This window comes from Magnolia sinica, chromosome 17, assembly GCF_029962835.1.
Source record: "Magnolia sinica isolate HGM2019 chromosome 17, MsV1, whole genome shotgun sequence".
Lineage (NCBI taxonomy): Eukaryota > Viridiplantae > Streptophyta > Magnoliopsida > Magnoliales > Magnoliaceae > Magnolia > Magnolia sinica.
The window spans coordinates 30,593,667-30,610,836 of NC_080589.1; positions in this window are offsets into that span (position 1 = coordinate 30,593,667).

A 17,170-nucleotide genomic window follows, 5' to 3' on the forward strand; every position below is an offset into this window, starting at 1 on the left:
CCCACAAAGGCGGTGGGGATTACAACAGGGAAAAAAAAAAAGCCTTGTATCTATGGCTACGGATTATAACCGTGGCGATAACTGCAGCCAATGCTTTTTCAATACGTCCTCTACTATGCATCGAAGGTCTTTCGATATATCGAGTGTCTTTCGATTAATCCACAAAGGTCCAAAACTGTCCAGTAACTTTGCATAAAAAATCCTACAATTTTCGGTTAATCAAAGTGTATTCGATATGTATCGAAGATATAGCTACAGATTATAGCCGTAGCCATAACTGCAGTCCATAAAAGTCTATGCAAATTTTTTTATTTTTTTATTTTTTATTTTTTATTTTTTACATGGAGAACTTTATTCTACCTACAATTTTCTCTAATACATATTTATATAAATATGTATATATAAGCATATAAAAAAATTCTCTCTTTTTTTCATTTATTTCTCTATTCATTTAACGAGAATATCTTCTAAACCAAAATTAGTTACTTGATGTACCCTATATGATTTTGGGATAAGAGAAGCTACTTGAGCCAACTAACCTAGTTATTTTCCAAGATTCCATCAGGTCGATGGTCGAAAATCCATTTCATTCACTTTGCGGTCAATTTCAATCAGCTTGTGGTCATTTTCATGCATTTCACCGTCAATTCCCTCCACTTCACGGACAATTCCATGCATTTCACGGTCATCCCAAACTATTCCGTGTTGATTCACGGTCATTGAGAGGCATTTCACGGTCAATTCCCTCCACTTCGCGGTCATTTGCATGCATTTCACGGTCAATTCGCTTCAATTCATTTCATTCACTTTGCGGTCAATTTCAATCGGTTCGTGGTCATTTCCATGCATTTCACCGTCAATTCCCTCCACTTCACAGACAATTCCATGCATTTCACGGTCATCCCAAACTATTCCGTGTTGATTCACGGTCATTGAGAGGCATTTCACGGTCAATTCCCTCCACTTCACGGTCATTTGCATGCATTTCACGGTCAATTCGCTTCAATTCATGGGAATGATCATGGTTTGAAGTGAATTGACCGCGAAATGCATGCAAATGATCGTGAAGTGAAGGGAATTGACCGCGAAATGCCTCGAAACGACCGTGAATCAACATGGAATTGTTTGGGAATGAGCATGAAATGCATGGGAATGATCATGGTTTGAAGCGATTTGTGCGCGAAATCATGAAATGGACCGTGAAGTGAAGGGAATTGACCGCGAAATGCCTCAAAACGAGTGAATCAACACGGAATTGTTTGGGACGCAGTGAAATGCATGGGAATGATCATGGTTTGAAGCGATTTGACCGCGAAATGCATCTAAATGACCGTGAAGTGAAGGAAATTGCCATGAAATGCCTCGAAACGACGATAGTGAATCAACACGGAATTGTTTGAGACCGTGAAATGCATGGGAATGATCATGGTTTGAAGCGAATTGTCCACGAAATGCATGCGAATGGCCGTGAAGTGAAGGGAATTGGCCGTGAAATGCCTCGAAACGATAGTGAATCAACACGGAATTGTTTGGGATGACCATGAAATGCATGGGAATGATCATGGTTTGAAACAATTTGATCGCGAAATGCTGCAAATGACCGTGAAGGGAAGGAAATTGATGGCGAAATGCCTCGAAACGGCCATGAATCAACACGAAAATTGTTTAGGACAATAGTGAAATGCATGGGAATGATCATGGTTTGAAGCGATTTGAGCGCGAAATGCATGCAAATGACCGTGAAGTGAAGGGAATTGACCGCGAAATGCCTCGAAACGACCGTGAATCAACACAAAATTGTTTGGGATGATCGCGAAATACATGGGAATGATCATGGTTTGAAGCGTTTGAGTGCGAAATGCATGCAAATGACCGTGAAGTGAAGGAAATTGACCGCGAAATGCCTCGAAACGACCGTGAATCAACACGGAATTGTTTGGGATGACCGCGAAATGCATGGGAATGATCATGGTTTGAAGCGATTTGACCATGAAATGCATGCAAATGACCGTGAAGTGAGGGGAATTGACCACGAAATGCCTCGAAACGACCATGAATCAACACGGATTTGTTTGGGATGACCGTGAAATGCATGGGAATGATCATGGTTTGAAGCGATTTGAGCACGAAATGGATGTAAATGACCATAAAGTGAAGGGAATTGACCGCGAAATGCCTCGAAACAACCGTGAATCAACACGGAATTGTTTGGGATGACCGTGAAATGCATGGGAATGATCATGGTTTGAAGCAATTTGAGCGCGAAATGCATGCAAAAGACCGTGAAGTGAAGGGAATTGACCGCGAAATGCCTCGAAACAACCGTGAATCAACACGGAATTGTTTGGGATGACCGCGAAATGCATGGGAATGATCATGGTTTGAAGCGATTTAACCGCAAAATGCATGCAAATGACCGTGAAGTGAGGGGAATTGATCGCGAAATGCCTCGAAACGACCGTGAATCAACACAGAATTGTTTGGGATGACCGTGAAATGCATGGGAATGATCATGGTTTGAAGCGATTTGAGCGCGAAATGCATGCAAATGACCGTGAAGTGAAGGGAATTGACTGCGAAATGCCTCAAAATGACCATGAATCAACACGGAATTGTTTGGGATGACTGTGAAATACATGGGAATGATCATGGTTTGAAGCGATTTGAGCGCAAAATGCATGCAAATGACCATGAAGTGAAGGGAATTGACCTCGAAATGCCTCGAAACAACCGTGAATCAACACGGAATTGTTTGGGATGACCGCGAAATGCATGGGAATGATCATGGTTTGAAGCAATTTGATCGCGAAATGCATGCAAATGACCGTGAAGTGAAGGGAATTGACTGCGAAATGCCTCGAAACGACCGTGAATCAACACGGAATTGTTTGGTATGACCGTGAAATGCATGGGAATGATCATGGTTTAAAGCGAATTGACCACGAAATGCATGCAATTGACCGTGAAGTGAAGGGAATTGACAGCGAAATGCCTCGAAACGACCGTGAATCAACACGAAATAGTTTGGGATGACCGTGAAATGCATGGGAATGATCATGGTTTGAAGCGATTTGACCGCAAATGCATGCAAATGACCGTGAAGTGAAGGGAATTGACTATGAAATGCATGGAAATGACCGTGAATCAAAACGGAATTGCTGGGATTGACCGTGAAATGCATGGAATTGATCGCGAAGTAAATGAAATGAATGAAATTAACCGCGAACTGATTGAAATTGACCATGAAGTGAATGAAATGGATTTTCGACCATAAATCTAATGGAATCTTGAAAAATAACCAGGTTGGTTGGCTAAAGTAGCTTCTCCTACCCCAAAATCATATAGGGTACATCAAGTAACTAATTTTGGTTTAGGAGATATTCTTGTTAAATGAATAAAGAAATAAATTGAAAAAGAGAGAATTTTTTTTTTATATGCTTATATATACATATTTATATAAATATGTATTAGAGAAAATTGTAGGTTGAATAAATTTATTTATGTAAAAAAATAAAATAAAATAAAATAAAATAAAATAAAAAATAAATTCATAAACCGGCACAGATTACAGTTATGGCTACGGTTATAATCCGTAGCTATTGGTCATATCATCTTCGATACATATCGAATACTCTTCGATATGTATCGAAAATTGCAGGATTTTTGAGGCAAACTCGCTGGACAGTTCTGAACCTTTTTCGATTAATCGAAAGACCTTCGGTACATATAAAAGAACATATCGAAGCGGTAAGGGCTACGGCTGTGGCTACGGTTATAATCCGTAGCTATAGAGAAAACACTGTAGCCATAAGTTCCTGGCCTATTTATTTATTATTATTTTATTTTTTACTTTTGTAATCCCCGCCGCTTTTTGTGGGTCCTATGATGAGGTATGTGTTATATCCAAATTGTCAATATATTGGACGAACTCGTATTAAGGCTTGAGATGAACATTGAGACAGATCTAGCTATCAAGTGGACCACACTGTAAAAGGCTGTGGAGGATTGAACGTTTACCATTGAAAACCTTTTATGGGTCACAGAAGTTTTAGATCATTATGAAATTTTTTTTCCCTCTTCATCCAGGCTTTTGTGACCTTATGAATTGATTGGATGGAAAATAAATGTTATGGTGGGCCCTACAAAATTTTTAACGGTGAAAATCAATTTTCCTGTTGCTCTTTATGGTGTGGTCCAGTTGATCTTTGGATATGATTTTTTTTTTGATAATGCTCCCAAATGATCTCGAACTATGGATGAACGTTGTGGATATAATAAATACATAACTGTGGGGCCCATGTAACTTTGATATCTTTTGAACCGTTCGTACAACTCGGAGTTTGAGGAGTGTCAATGCTCGCCTTCGAGCACCACCGATCCGCTTGACGGAACAAGCAGGGGCATTTTCGACCTTTGGCAAGCCATCCGTATAGCTGGGTCGTATTCTCACAAAGCAAAATGAAGTGGGCTTAGTCTCCTAAATGGGCCATGAAGGGGTCGTACAGTCGTAAATTTCTCACGAGAAATCTACCCCTTCCCTACATTTTTCCCACGTGAATTTCCTGCGAAAGGAGGTTCCTGTGCTGGGATGCTAGGTGGGGTCCACCGTGATGTTTGTAATAAATCCATCCTGTCCATCCGTTTTTCGAGTTCATTTTAGGACAGGATACTGAAAATGATATGGATTCAGAACTCAAGTAGGGCATATGAGAGGGAAAACTGGGAAAGAGTTTTCTACCGTTGAAACTTTCCTGTGCTCCACCTTGATTTTTATATGCCATCCAAACAGTTTATAAGATCATTCCCACTAGGATGAAGTGAAAACAAGAAAAAATTAGCATGATAAGATCATTCCCACTGGGATGAACTGAAAACAAGAAAAAATTAGCATGATAAGAAACTTTTGTGGCCTTAAAATTAGTTCAACGGTGGTGACTGAATCACAACTGTTTCCTCTTGTGCGGCCCACGTGAGTTTTGTATCCATCTTATTTTCTGTAGCATGTCCTAAAATGATCTCAGAAAACGGATGAACGGAGTGGATTTATGATAAACATCAAGGTGGGCCCCACCTAGCATCCCAACGCAGGAACTTCCTGTTAAAGGCATTTGCAGGAAATCCCCGTCCACGTTTTTCTATGTCATGTTAGGAAATGGCCCAAAGCTGACGCAAATCCAAAACTAAAGTGGGCCTCAGGATAGATGATTGAACTTGCATGGATTAAATATGTGCGGGGGCATACAAGTTTTGAATCAGGCTATTTTGTGTTTTCAGTTCATCCCATTAAGGAATGACCTCATGAACGGTATGAACGGTACAGATCGTATATAAAGGTCACGATGGATCCAAGGAAGTTTCAGCGACAAGAATTTACTTATATACGTTTTCCTAATGTGCTGCCCACTTTAGTTTTGGATTTGGATCATTTTTTAACCCATTTAGTAATACGATTTTGTAAAACATGGACTTGCTGGATTTCTCACAATCATCGCAGTAGGCTCCTCCTAGCTTCCATTGCAGGAAGCCCTTGCTCAAGGCTTTGTCACTGCGTGCATTCCTGCCAAAGCCTTTCTAATTAAGTTCTTGCCCTAATGTTTGTAGAAATTCACGTTGTGCATCCATTTTTTCATATTATTTTAAGAAATAAGACCGGTAAATCCAAAACTCAAGAGTAATAGAGGGAAAACTACGGAAAAAGCTTCCTAGCGTGGAAACTTTTCTAGGATCTACCTTGACATTTATACACCATTCAAACCCTTTATAAGGTTACTACCACTGGGATGAAGTAAAAACACAAAAAAAAAAAAAAAAAAACACACTTGATATGAAATTTTGTAGTCATACGATATGTTTTAAACGGTGGTCACTGAATCTCTATTGTTTTATCTAATGCAGCCAACTTGAGTTTTGGATCTACCTTAATTTTTTATCTCGTGTCCTAAAATGATCTCTCAAAATGAATGGACAGTGTGGATTTCTCACAAACATCACGGTGGGCCCCACCTACATCCCAGGTCAGAAACTTCGTGCGAAAGGCTTTCCAAGAAATTCAGGTGGACAATTTAGGGCATGAATCTACCACCGAAGGAAATAGTGACGATAATGACACCCACACAATTGAAACCTTCCCAGGCCCACTGTAATGTTTACTTGTCAACCAACCTTTTGATAAAGGCCACATAGACTTAGATGAAGGGAAAACACAAATATCAACTCAATCCAAAACTTTTGTGCTATTGAGAAGTTTTTAATGGCGACTATCCAATCACTGATGTCTTAGGTTCATGCCCTAACATGAACTCACAAAGGATGGACGATCACACTTCCGCTAGGGTTGTTGTGGACAATACCACTTGATTCGTGTCCAAAGAGTGCAACACCTCAAATTTTCATTACCCGAGTATATACTCGTGCCTGAGAATTTTGGGTGTTAGTAAAATAAATGAATGAATACTTCGTAATTGTACATTGTTATTTTTTTTCATTTTACATTAATGAAAGTACTCATTCACAAGAGTATATATAAACATAAAAGTTCAACTAATCATTTAATGCTTACTTGAGTGGGAACTTATTACAAATATCTAAATTCGCAACATGAAACCTAAATAAAGATAAACTAAAATGAAAGCATAAATAACATAATATCACGTCATTCGTAGTCTTTCACTGGGAGATCATGTATTGCTAATATCTTCAACTTGTGCACCATGTGCATCATTTATATGGTTAAAGAAGGTCAATGCCCTACTCATAGCGATTATTATCCTTCAAGATTAACACAATTCAAGCAATTCTTCAAAGTAAGACTATAAAGGTTCCAATACTTTCTGTACTCCACCAATACGAATGGTATCGATATGTGCAATTAATGTACATGAATACATGCTTAGCATAGTGTGTGTGGCTTATCATACATAGTGACTACCACATCGTGAAATATAATTCAAAAAATCTGACTCGCTCCGCATCCCATAACAACGAAAATTCATTGGCGTGTTCAGCACTACCATAGATTTACATGGACACCTTAAAATGACACAACTCATGAATTGAAAGAATTACGTTACACAATTTGTTCATAAAGTGACTATTTACGACATTCAATCCCAGAAAAGTAATGTAACAGGTGCTTGTGGATTACGTACCCGATTTACGCATCAATCAAGAGGGTCACTACCCATAGTGCATTACATCCACGATATATATATATATATATATATTTATGAGTCTTTCAATACATCACTTACATTAATAGAAAAATAAATCGAACCATGAGAGTTTTGGAACTCCAAGACACATGCCCAGGCTATAAAATAAAAGAAGTAGCACAAAGCTAACCTAATAAATGAGAAAAGCAGCAATAAACTGACCTAATAAAAAAGAAGAGTAGAATTAGGTTAACTCAACAAAAATAAGGGGAGATGAGCAAAAGCAAACTCAATATAGAATGGAAACACGGGTCGCTCTCAAAATCGGAAAAGAGCAAGGCTTGTATCCATCACTCATGAATTCATAAAATGTCTAGAGGTGTTTTCATGGACTAATTAATCTATAATTATAATGAAATAAATCACAATAGGGTAGAAAATAGTTCATACACTTCAAAGTTAATCCATAAGCACAACAATGCGATTTTAGGTAAGACGGGTCACCCGATAAGTCCAAATTACTCCAAAAGTGAATTATATTGCCCTAAGGTTTAAAATATGGATTTTAGGTCAAATTAATATCATTAAAATCATAAAATTTGATGGCATAACTATCCAGTCCATTAGATGTGCAAACTATGCACCGTTCAAGGCCTGAATGTGTATAGTTTCACGATTTAAAGTATAATTTTGTGATCCAACCCACAATATATGTCCAACATTATTAAAATCATATCTTAAACATAATTCCAATCATGGATAAATAATTCATAATGATCCAACAACTTATTAGCATGGAAATCATAGTAAAAATAAAATTATACACAATTTTAACATGAAAATAAGATAATTATGAATAAATTCAACTTAAATTGGTGTAAGCTTAAAAAAATCCCTCACCTTATCCTTAAAAGAAAATCCTAGGTAGATCCCGATGTAGGATGGCTTCTACAAGAACCATTAGTCGCTCGAGTGAGAGGGAAACACCATACGTGTGGGGAAGAAATGGAAGGGATAAGCGTCTATGCTTCGACATCTATCTCTCTCTCTTCCTTGGATGCAGGAAGGTAGGCGTGCATGGGTTTTTGAGTGGAAAAAGGGCGCAAGCCCCCTTTTATAAAGCAGTGGGAGTGGGAGGGAGTATGTGACATTCCACTTAAATTGGGTTTCTCAAATCTCTCCTTTCTGGTTGTCTTTCTTCAAATCTAATTTGTCTATGGTGTTTAAGTTGTCGAATAATGTAACGCCCTGAAAATCGGGGGTCGAGCATAAACTCAATCCACGAGTTCCAACGCATCACTTATGCAACATAAATAATGATGATTAAATGTTGTCTGTGTTAGTGCATTAATCATGAGTGAGATTATACCAAAATAGTAATTCATACTCCAGATCAATTCATATAATGCAAGTAGAAGACTGGAAAATGTATATAAACGTGTATGAACCAAAAAGATCACGATTGATCTCCAAAGTATGAATACATCACTGAGTCATCATATACATGTAATAGTTCAAAATAGTTCAACTACAAAAATAAACCCTGTAGCCCCGTCGATCCGGATGGCCTAAGCGAAACCACCGGAGAACTGCATATATGAGAACTCATCCTGATCATCATAGTAATCGGGCTCCGCCTCCTGAGTCGCATCATCATCTACAACTAAGACAGAGTCTGGTGGGTGTTCAGAACACCGTCCCAGAACGTGGGAGTGATTAATCAACTCAGTGGAACAATAAAGTAAAGGTTAATATGTTCTCAATTCAGTCAAGCAGTAATGATAAAGCAATACAATCAAACATCCCTAAGTACTCTGATTAATCCAAAGATGAAATGTAAGCATGATGCATGCCCTCGCCTACATTCCCTCGTGTGACACCATCTTACGGTCGCGGCATGCTTTCTTCCCTCTGTGCTCTTCAACCCGGGGCACATGCAGTGCGATGACATGAGCGTGATTACCGAGTTATTAGTCCTTTTCATACAACAGAATTGGGAAGCTAAGGTACCTCCCTTATATCAATTCCCAAACAATGATTCATTCTAGGGTCATCAGTCCTAGTAAATCTCATACGATGATACGGTTCTAGGTCGCTGTAAAGGGCTCGTCACCTTATCAGTGCAGGCCTAGTGTACTCTTATTGCTACGTAAGGGTTCATTGCCTTTACGCAGTCTTAGTATACGCTCGAGGTCACTACAAAGGGCTCGTCATCTTATCAGTGTAGGCCGACAGCTCGAATACAGTGTCCCATACCACCGTATTCGGCTCACGAGTCTGGGTTGCTCACTGGTCACTACGGGGAGGCTCGTCACCCCAGTGTAGGCCGACAGCTCGACCACGGTGTCCCATACCACCATGCTTGGCTCATGAGGCTTAGCGGATCGAGGTACCAAGGTTTTAAAGGATTTTCACTGGTGAGTTTGGTACCTTAGATTCAAGTAGTAGTGTCCATACATGGTGAACATACATCGGGTCAATCGGGTTACTTGACGAGCTCGACTGGTACGAGCGTACGTTGAATTGACCGACATGAAGTGCATAAGCACTCCGTGTGGCCTAACCACTGCCGACAACCAAGTTACGACTCGTGTTCATCGAACACATCCTATGTGGCGAGACAACCTCAGCCACCTATTCAGTGCCTGTTACCAATTGCCTGGACAATTCCGTAGTCCTAGACACATTCAATTATAACAGATAATTATATAGGTAAAACAGAACAATAATGAATTAACAATTCCATTCGTACAAGCATGTGAGCATTTGATGGATTTCAACTTAAACATGAATTTACACATAAGCAGTGTCTAAGTAAAACAGTCAAAGAATGTAAGTTACATGGAGGAAATCATACACATCGTTAAGGTAGTTGAGAATCTCTTCTCAACGCCCATATAAAGTACAATATATTACACACTTGTTCATTCAGACATTTCTACAAACACTTAAGACTACATATTTCAACATACATGATGAATGTTGGTGATGGCACATATTAGGACAAATCCTTTCGCAAAGGAGTTGTTACACATACAACTAGCACAAACACACGACAATTAATCATGGCAAACACATGTTCAAATTTCATATGTATACGATACTTTCTACATATACATGGAATACACTAAACTCAATATAGCTCATTATATATCAGAAACGCGACACAAATATCGCATTTGGCATGTGAAATTGCACCCACATCAATAATAAACCATTAACCGACATTGAAAGCCTTAAAAACCATAACCTATTCGTTTATAGTCCGCACCTTTCGCCGGTAGACTCGTAACGAACTCAGTTTTAAAGCTAAGTCTTTGTCTACGGCAGATTGGTAACCTATAGCATAAATTAGGTTAGCTATTTCATAACTTACACTATCTGAAACCCTAAAACAGATTAGGGTTAGATTTTCTTACCTAAGAACGGGATTGGTATCCCCCGTATAGAGACACAGGAGCAGCGGTTGAGTGCGTGGAGTAGCGGGATCGAATCTCAGGAAGAATTTCCAACTCTCACTCTCACTTTCACTCTTTTCCCTTCTCTTTTCTCTTCTCTCTCTCCTAGGGTTTTATCAAATTCGTATGGGGTATGAGAGAGGGTGTTTAAGGTCCTTATATAGGCCCAGGTTTGATGGGAATGGCCCCAAGGCCAAGGTATACTTAGGTTATATCCAAATATGTGCCGTTCTGGTCCAACGAAGCACTTCTGGTGGCCCCTTTTCCACGTGTGGTTGGACTTAAGCTCCCTGACCATGGATCTAGGTCAGGCTGAGTTTTCGTTCCGATCGGATTTACAGATCAGTCGTGGCGGACTAGTTTCAGTTTAACGGTCACGGTCACTCGATCAAGGCCACAAGTATATCGACATATGAGGGACATTTCTCCTGATCCGAGGGTGTATTTGGGTCAGATTCTGACGGTCTGAATCTTTATATTTAGCCCGTAAGCGACACGACTCAGATTACTTAAATTTGAATTTTTATTTCTAAATATTTTCACGTTTCTCACACTCTTCACTCCGGGCTCAAGTTGTGTAGTTCTAGACACAATTAAGACTTGATTTCCGAGGGGGTTGTCAAGTCCAGTAATATGGTCTTAACCGTATAGTTTTGGGATAATCGAACTTTCGACGTGCGGTCTAGGTCCGATACGGAGTTTCGGTGTGCTCCCGAGAGCAACTGGGTTTTGAGATGGATTCTAGATTTCAGGGTAATGTAGCGTCAATGATTCTGCACGTTTTTGGTCTTGCAGATCATATTTAAAGCGATTAGTGCTAATTTCATAAGCACTCTAGTTTAGCACTTGCTAACATAATCCTAATTTTCTAAAGGTTTTGATCCTGGGTGATTTATGCCTGAGGTGGTACTCGGGTCCTTGTACGAATATTTTCGAGACGTTACAAATGAAGATGGAATATATAATTTTCTTGGTGATCTGAAACTTAGATTGCTCGATATTGAAAAATGGCATGGCGGGTGCCAAAACGAACGTGATCTCGATCTAATGGTCCATACTTGATGATTAAGGCCTAATTTTAGAGAAAATGTGTAGTCAAGATTGCATAGTTTATCACACAGCACCAACATTGGTATTGTGTGCTACTGGAAAAGCTTTGTGGGTGTAACATCTTGAATTTTCATGGTCAAAGTTTATACTCGTGCTCGAGAAAACTGGGTGTTAATAATTGAATGAATTGGATACTTCAGAATCATATCTTTTTTCTTTTTTTTTTCTCATTTAGATCACATCCAATCACATTCACAAAGGTAATCATTCACGAGAGTAAAATCAACTGTATTTTCCATTTCCATTAGAGTAAAAGAATTCCACCAATTATCAAATGGCCTCTTAATGAGAGCTAATTACATTATTAAAGTTCACAGTGGAAATATAACTAAATCATAAAACTATTTTCTTGTTTATTTAGCATAGTCTTCCATAGGGAGGTGATCCTCTGGATCTTTAATCTGTACATCGCCTGCATCATCTGTATAGTTGGAGAGGGTCAACGCCCTACTCATAGTGATGGTCATCCTTTAAAGTTTACAATAATTAAAATGATTTATAAGAATATAAAAAAGGGTGCCGATACATCTCATATTCCATGTATACAAAAGGGTATCGATATGCGTTAACATTCTATATGAAATGCATGCCTAGCAAAGTATGTGCGGTCCATTATATCCAGTGATTATGATCACAATGTGGAAAGCAGTTTACTATATCCGACTTGTTCCTCATTCTCACATTATGGAGATTCGCCAGCTTGTCCAACGTTAACATGGATTTATGCGAACATCTCAGGGTAACATAACAACGCAATTGGGGGATTTACATGACACGATGTGTTCATGGACTAACTATTTGCTACATCTAATCCCAAGAAGTGATGTAACACGCATGGCTATTTACTTACATCAATTGTGCACCACGCCAACCAACCCACAGAATTACGTGCTAACTAAGAGGGTCGCTACACGAAACGCATTACGTCCACGATGTTATATTGATCACTAGGAGTAGGATTTCTAGCATAATACTTGCGTGCGAAAATAGTAATAAAGTGAGGAAAAGTATGTAATAGGAATTCAAAGGTATAATACCGATGTGAGGCAGAAAATATCAAGATCAATTCATTATAACATTTAAAGGAAAACCCTCACCTCTTAAATTGAATCGTCCTCACTTGAGGCTAGATGTCCACGTATATACCTTAACAATAAACTATATCCTAAATCACGTGGTTTGAATAGTTAGGATTTAGTTATATTTGAGTCTACAATCCGAGTTTAGGATTAAGTTCAATACGTTTTTCATCTCTTAATGACTATGTACTTAGTCTGAAGATTTTGAAATTATCTTAAAGTTTGAAAATAATCTAGGAAAATTCTGAACGATCCACTAACCTTTGACAAATTCGAACTTGACTCAGATCTGGACTTGACCTACAACTTAGTGAGTCATGGTTTGATGTGCAACAACCATACTCTCTCTCTCTCTCTCTTTCCTCCTTCTTCTTCTTCAGGGTCGGACAGAGAATTCGGATGGGCCAAAAACTTGACCCATATGACCCCAACAGAGTTAACTTGGTCCAACACCCAACTCTCTCCTTGTTTCTTTTTCTCTCATTTCTTTTCTCCCTTTATCTCTCTCTCACTCTCGGTTTTACTGTGAACATTCTCTAGCGGTAGAAGGGAGGTTTTACAAAGACTAGGCTCTTCGATATCGTTCATGCATAATTTGTAAGTTGGATGAAATCATGCGCGAACAAATTGTGCAAGTGTAGTTTGCAGTTTTCCTCTGTTTCTTGTTTTCTCAGGTCTCTTTCTTTCATTCTTGTGAAGGTTGGATCGTGTCTAGATGGGCCATCAGATGTGCAGCTTGGTTTTGAGTTGGCATAAGATCATATGGCCCGTGATTCGTTTTGGTTGAGGAAGACGACTCCTGCTTCAAGGGCGGATTGTCTCCTGGTTTATCCTTCTTTGAGCTATCCTCTTTGAACGCTCCAGATGATTCATGGGATACTTAGGATACTATGAAAGCGAGGTCCGGATTATTTTGTTGGTGGGACCGGTGCAATTTTCCATTTTCGTAGCATCGATCATGGTCCGATCTCATTTTCCTGGAGATCCCAGGATCGTGGGGATCCTTTCGGTCTCCCAACATTTTGGGTTATCATCGGATCTCCATTAGGTGGAGATTGGACGACTTAGATCTCTTTGGGTGGTCGAGAGAAATCCTCGTGTGTCGTTTTCTTTGGACACTGTAACAGTGTGGGGAGGCGTCAGTCTCACATGCTTGCTAAATCGGCAAGGTCCACTTCTATTTAGCTTGTTTATTTGTCGAGGGTGGGGTCTGTATGTGATGACCAGTCCCAATCATTCCATTGTTTTGATGGTGGGTCCCGTTTTGGACGGCAGCAGTGGTTTCGTTTGAAACCACAACTGGCGGGAAAGGAATGGAAGAGGGGGTAGTCATTTTTGGATGGCCGACAAGATAGACGATTCAGATCTTGCATATGGTTAATCATGGTGGGCCATAACACATCCTAAACGGACATTATCCATTCGTCCAGAGGTGGGTGAGAGGAGTTTTGAAAGGAGTCGGGTAAGACCTCCTTTGACCAAGCTTTCAGTTTTTGTGCAGTGCGGGTGTGTACCCCATGTGCACACACTGCTTAAATGTGAGACCCACAAGTGGTTCGGGATAAATCTACCCCGTTCATTTGTTTTGTTAGCTCACATTAGGGCCCATCCCAAAGTATGAGGCGGATACAAGTCTTAGGGGAGCTATATTAAGTGAATATTTGTTTTAATTATTAATCTTGCTGATCTAAGGGTCGGATCCTCCCCAAATCTGATCATCAACATATCTAATAGTTTGTAATCCTATTTAGGGTGGATTAAATAGTCATCCTTGCGCTTGGTTGCTCTTACATCTCAATTGAATGGGCGATCATGAGTTTGGGTGACTAATTTATTCTAAGGCAGTTCATTTCCAGGCTAGAAGTCCCTTAGATGAATCTAATAACAAATTTTGATGATTAGGTCCATCACTATAAGATATGTGGTCTAAACTTAATGGTTGATTTTGAATCTCATCATTGCTCTACAATCTCAATGGTTGGATCTTGTGACTTATCAATGTAATTATTTTAGCCCCCTTCCCTGATAGTTCTAGATGTCCTAAAGACAACATAAGTAAAGATCTAACCATTGATCCTATGCTTAGAGGGTCAAATGGCTCAATCTACATATGAGGTTCATCCTAATGGTTGGGTTTAGGTTAGATCGAAAGTGAATGTTTAGATGAGTCAGCTTGTATTTGTACCAAACTCGATTCTCATGGTAACACCCGAGTACTGAAACGTATGGGGTGTTACAATATACCCCCCTTAAAGAGAATTTTGTCCCTAAAATTCAATACTTATACCAGTTATACTAATTCAGTTGGTCTAATTTTTCACTATATTCCTCGTGAGGTGGGTATATATATGCCCAGGTGTGCATATAATTGGCTATATGAAATCGAGATGCTTTTTCTCCTCTCCTTCCCTCCTTTTTCTCCTCCTTTCTCTCCCTCTTTCTCTCCCAATTTCCCTCCTCTCCTTCTTTCTCTCCTCCTTTCTCTCCCTCTTTCTCTCTCGATTTCCCTCCCCTCCTTTCTTTCCTCCTTTCTCTCCCTCTCTCTTGCGATTTCCCTCCTATTTCCTTCTTAGCAAGAGAGTCTCCGGCTCGGCTTGACTCAGCCCAATCCGAACTAACTAGACAGACTCAACTCGATCCGACTTGGTTTCCCTGACCGAGTTGGACTCGGTTCGGGTCAAACCACCAAGGAATCGGTTCGAATCGAGTCAGCCTTGTTGGACTCGATCTCGAATCAGATCGAGCTCGGGTCAGGTACTTGCAAAAATTAGATCAAGTCGAGCTGGACCTAATCTGATTCGACTCGACTCGATGCCCACCTCTAATTGTCGATGTCATCGAACTGTCTTCGTGTCATCGAAGTCTATTTTTGGAATAATTTTAAGACTTTATCTTTTTAGACCCGAAATTTTAGAGTATAATTTTTCTGGCCAATTTTCAAGATTCATTTTCTTCACTTCAAATATTTGATTCTCTTCATTCCTCACTTGATTTTCTTGAATTTTTAGCATGTGAATTCTTCATTAATGAATTTAAAATCTCTAATTATTCATTATCTTCTTTTAAGTTCTAAATCCATCTTTTTAAGCACATATTCATCGTAGTCTTCTGAATCACCTCGTATGACAAAAATGTATAAATTAAAATAAATTAACACTTAAATTATAGGAAAGCTAATGTAATTTAAGGGTTAAATATGCAATATTTGAGTCTCAACACATAGTAGCTGATGACAATTGCGCACCAGCTCGTGGATAGTTTACACATGCATGGTTGACTCTGTGCGAGCAAGTTTACCCATGTGTGACCAACTTCCAATGTAGTTAAAGAATTATCGGGACTTACTCTTTTTTGGAAAGTTTCAAGTAAAAAGTCCCAAAATTTAGGGTTAAATTTCCTATTTATGTGTATTTGTGGTTGAAAATAGGGGCGTGTGGCAACTTGTGATTGGTCCACACCACCGTGGGTGACATCTGTATCCCATTCATAGGGTTAGATGAGTCAACTGGTGACTCGACACAGTCAACTCGAAATCAACAACATGTAACTTAGCAAATTTGTCATCTCTCCTTCATTAAAAGTTCAATTAGCTTGATTCTAAGACGGTTGGAAAGCTAATCTACATGGTTATCAGAGTAACATGGAATGAGGGCCATTGGAGCCCAAATGGCCCACCAAAAGTGGCCACAGAGGAATGATGTGTTGTGAAGCTTCTCGGGCTTTTAGTTGAGTTCACATACCCATGAAGGCAAAGTCATAACTGCTTCATCTTAGCCCTGATTGAGCCGATCTTGTGTTTCTTGAAAAGGTATTTAGATGACCTTTGAACCCTTTAAATAATATTTTTGGGCTCTATTCTACAATCAGGAGTTTTGGCCCCGTTCTCTCGAAGTAGAGAATTCGACTCAAGAATAGTGCTTATGACTATGCAGTCTTGAGGACTTTGCCCATATTTGGCTTTGTCCGACCTCTGAATTAGATGATTTTGAGCTCCTTGGAAAATATTCTCAATGACCTTTCCCATGAATCTGGGTTTGCTTCAATCTGAGTCCATTTGACCCTTCGCTCATTATCCTCGAAGTTGATCCTAGCTGAAAAATGGGTTTTTCCAATGTTAACATATGCCCTCCACTTAGGCCTAGTAGGCAATCAATGCATGACCCACCTAAGATGGTAGCGATGCAGAGTGCATGGCCGAGACCCCTGTCACCTCTAGAAGCTTGTTTGGTTCGAATATATCAAAATCCGCCCATAGTTTGGGCCAGAACATTGAGAATTATGATTATTGCGGTGAATTTTCAAACTAGTACAAACAAGAAAGGTTTCGAGAACAATATTCATTTTGAACTTAACCTGGGGAGAGACTTTTCAA